Consider the following 6,483-nt stretch of genomic DNA (forward strand, 5'->3'; position numbering starts at 1 on the left):
TATATTTAATTTGCCGTTTATTTTTTTTTTCGAAGAGAATTTATTCGTCATATGGACTATCTATTTGTGCGTAAGATGAAAGACAAAGTAGTTCAAAGGCGTTGCTAACAGCGTTACTAAGCATATCACGTGCTCTGTTATCTACTAATTAGTCCATTAAACGCTCCATGGAGCTGATTTAGGCATGGCTAGTGATGAGAGCACATTAAATAATAATAATAATAATAATGGTTTGTGCGGGGTTCTTTTTGTTTGGTTTTTTTTTTTATCATATTATTTTATATGATTTTTTGGGGGGGGTGTCTAACGTTAAGCGCTTAGAGCTTCAAAATATTAGGTGCTAAACAAAGTTCTCATTATTATTATTATTAACACAATAAGACAATCCTATGCTGGTAAGTCTTTAAATGTAAAGGGAAAAAAGTGCGAACAAAATCTGAATGAGAATCACCTTTATTTAAAAAAAAAATGTAATCGAAATTATAACGGTAAAGATGTTAAAAATTATGCTAAAGATATTTAAAATTAAGAGTACACGGTTAACGGAGATCCGAAAAAAATGTACGTGGGTACTTAAACGGACAAGATGTTAACATTCTGCTTATTTAAAAAAAAAAAAGACAAAGGTAGAAAGATAGGCCTACCAATCCTTAAACTACAGGGTCAAATTTCCTTAAAATATTATTATTGTAAAAGGTTCGGTATTTTCTATGATTGCCCAGCATCAGAAGGTTTACTGTTGTGCATCAAACACAGGATTGAAGTCGATGCACTTGACAAGGATGCGTTCCAATGTTAGTGGATAACTGCAGGGAATTAATTATGTATGCTCTAAACGCTAGTGGCCACATGCCCTTGAAATTATATTACTATAAGTAAGAAAATGTCAGAATATCTAAGAGAATCAGAAAAAATAAATGTCTCTCGACAGGATTTTTGTTAGATCAATAGATGTTATCTTTTACATGTTTTTCACTGACATTCTGCCATTTTCCTGCTACAGGGATAGAGCTTTAAAGACCTGTGCAGTGGCAAAATAACCACGTTATATGAGCGATTTGACTTAAATGACGAATACCCCTCCCCAAGGAGACAGAGATGAAAATGAGACTCATTATCTGGGTCATACCTAAAGTATTTGGCATCAGGGGCGGATCCTTCCTTTGGCACCGCCACAAATAATTTTAAAATGTAAAAACACAGAAAAATATATAATGTTTGCAAGTAGATTTTTAAAGGGTACAGTGCTGTCATAAGCAAATTGGAAATAACTTCTACTTTGGCGAATTTTTCATTTGGTTTGAAAACTTGAACTGGTATTTCAACTCTCCCGAAGGCACTCCACCCCCTTCTGTCTGTCACCCGAGGCGGAACCCACCCACCCACCCCGCCTCACACCCCCTTTGTACGCCACTTCTCAGTATACACCGTTAGCTTTTAATTTTAGTTTGTTTATTCGCTTTTATCTTCACATACATTTATACATTATAGATTACTTAACTTTGCTTTGTTACGTTCAGTTTAGATTAGCTGTGTGTATAGTCAGCTTAGAATAAATTTGTATTATATCCGTGTTCTGTCTGTTCGTGTGTGCGTCATGTTAAGCAAGTTCTATACTGTTCAAGACAGAAACTTCATACTTTCGAATATGGTTGGTGATAGACATTGCATGAGCTGTGGTCTTAGAATTTTGGTTCATACTAGTAAGGAAACTTTTCTTTGGAGTACGTGTGTGGAGATGGGACCTTTGCACAGATCTAATAATGTAGAGAATGTGTATTCATTTTTCTCTGTGCACTGTTCAAAGATGAAAATTTTAACCTCAAGCTGTGATTGCAGGCAGTCAGTAGCGTGTGCAAAACTATTTTTTAATTTTTAGATGGAGGTTTTAAAAGTTTAGCTATACTATGTATGTATGTATGTATGTATGTATGTATGTATGTATGTATGTATGTAGTTTAAGGAGACAAGAACGCTCTTGGCTATATAGTGCCAAGCAAGTTTAGATATCCGAATTAAGGGATACAAAAGAAAGATAAGGCAAAAGAATGATCAAATCTTTAAATCAATAAGTCATTTTCTTTTTTGCTTAAATAAAGACCTTGAATAAGGGGTGCAAAGCAGACTCACACAATGAGAGAGAGAGAGAGAGAGAGAGAGAGATTATTTCAAAAGCACACTACAGAATGTAAGAAAGAAATAAACACAAGATGAGTTTAATATAATGTTAATGTGTATGTATTAAGTTGATTCGACATTGCGGAATTTCAGGCATAACCTTACACACAGAACATACAAATATACAAAACAATGAAATCATGGATGACTTGTAACAAGCTGCAGATGAATGATGATAAAACTGAGGCTATTCTGATCACAACACAAAGACTTTCTCATTCACATCCTTTACCTCAAACAATACATATCAGCAACAACAACATTAAATTCACACAATCAGTACGAAACCTAGGTGTTATTCTGGACAGTACTCTCACACTGCACCAACATGTCATGAACATATGCAAGGCTGCATATCTTGAGCTGAGACGCATCAGCTCAATTCGCAAATATCTTTCAGTTGATGCCACTAAAACACTTGTGTGTTCATTAGTACTTTCAACTGGACTATTGTAACTCAGTTATGTCTGGTTCATATCAGTATCTATTCCAGAAACTTCAAAAAGTTCAAAACACAGCTTCTCTGATCATACTTAGAGTACCACGATCAGAGCACACCTCCCCGCTGCTCTGTACCCTACACTGGCTATCCATTCCATCCAGAATCAAACACAAAATTTGTTCTCTGTGCTATGTTTCACTGTCGGACTCTAGTCCAACATACCTATCTGACCTCACCCATGTGTACACACCAGCAAGATACTTACGCTCCTCTTCGGACAATCGTATACTCATTATTCCAAGTATGAAAACAAAGTCATATGGACAGCGTTCTTTTGCATACCAGGGCCCAGCAACGTGGAATGAATTGCCCACTGAACTTAGACACAACAACACAGTGATCACATTCAAGAGGGCTCTCAAAACTCACTTATTTCGACAGCAAGAACAAACTTAAAGACCTAATAATGCTTCCTACCTGAAATATTCTCAGCATGTTTTTGTTTTATTAATGTTTTTCTAATTTCATGTTGTTTGTTTTTGTAATAATATTATTATGTTTCTTATCTTATAGGTGTTGTCTAAAGTTGTAAAGCGCTTAGAGCTTCTAAAGATTAGGCGCTATACAAAGTCCTCATTATTATTATTATTATTATTATTATTATAAATTGTCATCAACATTTGCACAACACGTGTACACGTGTGCTAGTAATGCCGTGCCACCTTTACCTCTGTCAACAGAGACTTCACACCTGTAAGTAATATTCATGACGTTTTGTAGAACTGCATAAGTTATTAATCAAACACAGCCATGGCATTAATCTGCTTTACATAGAAATTATGGTATGTCTTTGTTTCAAAGATCTGAACTTACAATGCACAAGGTTTTTTAAAGATATAAAAACAAACCCTACGATTCTGCTATCTAGAATACTGCATGTTAAGGAAATAACCTTCCAGAAAGCTTATTCACTTTATTAACTGATATATTTCAATGTAAAATAAAAGATTAAGGTTACCTATAGAAGGCTTGTTCTTCGTAAATGACAATTATGTCGCTTGGTCATCCAAAAATGTAGACAGAGCGGTGTTATCGCTACTCCTCCCGAATGAGTAACCATATCAACATTAAATGTTTACTATCAGACTTCTTGTGATGTCTATTTTGTCCTAAATAAAAATGGATCCAATCTGATATCCAGTATGGCCGTCATAACAGCAACCTTCAAAGTCTTGTTATCGCTACTGCTCCTAATTTAAAGTTGCATTGACAAAGGATTCTCACCAGAAGGATTGCTATCATTCAAGTTGGTCCTAATTGTAAATGGTGTCGACAAACCACTTATGCCACCGGAGTGGTCAGTTCAACTTTAAATAGAGCCTTAAGAAAATACCTATGCCTATAGCAATAATAACTTATATATAACCATGAGGGACACCCAGTAAGGTTTACACTATAAGGAATAACTATAATGAGCCAGGAGAAGCACTCAGTGGCATCACAATAATAATAATAATAATAATATTATTATTATTATTTATTATTATTATTATTGATGTTGTTGTTGTTGTAATCCTCGTTTTTGTTGTTTACTGAGTTCCATTTTCTGATGAAGATTAATGTACATTATTATCTTATAAAGTATGCAATAAACACTTGACATCGCAAAATCACGAAAAGTAATGTCTGCATGAAATTTATCGTTTAATTGTCAAATTTAAATGGTTGATTTTGAAACATCAAGACGAGGTAATATCCCAAAAATGTTGGATTTTATACATGCCAGATTTCAAAACTTCTATTTAGACCTGTCCAACAAGTACTGGAAAATGTAATTTTCATTGCAAATATTTGCATCGAGAAATAGCTTGATCGTTGATTCCCTGCAAAACAAAAAATAAAAGCGTTAACTTTTCTTTTCTTGCTGTCTTGTTTGGAATTAGTAGCACAATAACAGTAAAAATAAAACGTTCCGTTAAGTGTCCGAGATGCCGATAAGCCTATCGTAATTCCACCTACTGGAATTATGTATCACCTAGTACAATTCGCTTTTCTCTGGGTAGCAACCACAGGAATTCGAGCGTGTTAATGTCCTCCTCTTTTTCAATATTTATTTGACGTGACTAGTGGAGGCGAAATTTCATGTGAAGTTGCTTTTCATCGTCCCTCAACAGAACTTACACGAAATGTCAGTCAAATTCGATCTGTACACTTTACTTTAGTAGCTATTTACGTATACAACACATTATTGTTTAAATGCCGTGGTCACGTGAAATTTACAGACATAACAAAGTTCTATCCTGAATTGTAACAGAATTCTTGTCTTCCTGTGCGCCTAGATTTTATTGGAAACTCGGAGGTTTGTGCTATACTGCATTTGTGAACTCAAAATGAAGCTAATCACAAGAAATATATTATGCCATCATAAACTGTTGCCACAATAAATCAGTCATTTTGATACTAGATTAAATACGCAAACCGATGATTTTCTTCAACTATATACGCGGTCAAATAATTAATAGTGTAGCATGCAACCCGGACTAGATCTTACAATGGACTCTCTTATACTAACTTAACTTCTAGATTTTCTCAGATTTTTCTATCCTCCCTATAACTGTTCCTGACAGTGGCATATTACAATCTTTTCCAAGATCACAAGGTCATTAACCTTACATCTGAAGCCTATAACAATATCACTGCCTAAAGAACACGCACCAGCCAGCCTCTGTCCTTACCAGATCGTCTCTCCATTTTACGGCACCATTAGACAAACACACTGACCTAGTGTGAGAATGCAGTTTAAAATTTATATTTGTATCTTATATGCTTGTTGTTATATTAATCCTGTCCAATGGTTAATTAGAACGTTTTATTCATGCTAATATAGTGTTCTATATAATACCACTCCCAGGACCACAATGCAAGTTTGTTTGTCATGCATGAAAAAGTCTAAACACCACATTTTCCCCCCTGAGTTATTCAAATTACAGTGTAGGCTTCATTTTTTGTAACCTGAAACTCGTCATCCTCATTTCTATCACTCTTATATCCAAAGTACTTGGGCATATTTGACTCTCATATTATCATGTGGTTCTAAGTTATCTAATCACTGTTTAACGTCCCACCGCTACATTAAAGTGCGATTCAAAAGAATGAAAGAAAAGGAAATTTAATACCCTTGTATATCCCCGAGACAACGCAACCGGTTTTTCACATGCTGAAGTTTCATAGAGTTATGCCCCCTTCTCATACATTTTTCGATACGTTGCCGTATGCAACTGTTTGCTTCTTCTTATGTTTCAGTGGAATCATATTAAATGTTTCAAATACGCAGTGAAATTTATACAGATTTACCCATCGCGCAGATGCGTCTAATTATAAGCTCACATTTTTACAGAGTCTAAATTTTGCTTTTTTTTAGACACGATAAGGGAGAAGTCAATTACAGATAAATGTCTTTCAGACAAAATCTTCCTCCAAATTGTTATCTGGTGCCAGAACACAATTAATTTTACTACATATTCTCAACATTTGTTTCTCAGTACTGAACTTTCCTCAGTGTGATAATCAATACAAATCATATGTTAATCTAAAATAACATTCAAAGGTGGCTTCACGGTGACGTTCTTGTCACAGGTTCACCGGCATTTCTTTGAGAGGTTGGACTGTAAACAAAGCAACGTGCGATGGAACACAGATTTCACTTCCGGATCATCACTAAAGACCTTATTATTCATTGTTAATTGTGATCTGATTCCATCTCAGTAGTAGTCAGGTCGTCTCAATCATAGTGTCCACACGCTAAGAAATACTTTTAAAAAGAAGAAACCCCGGTTGTCTTATACTTGACTGAGTTGTTATAA

The sequence above is a fragment of the Sinohyriopsis cumingii genome, chromosome 15 (genome assembly GCF_028554795.1).
Source record: "Sinohyriopsis cumingii isolate HCF-2022 chromosome 15, ASM2855479v2, whole genome shotgun sequence".
Lineage (NCBI taxonomy): Eukaryota > Metazoa > Mollusca > Bivalvia > Unionida > Unionidae > Sinohyriopsis > Sinohyriopsis cumingii.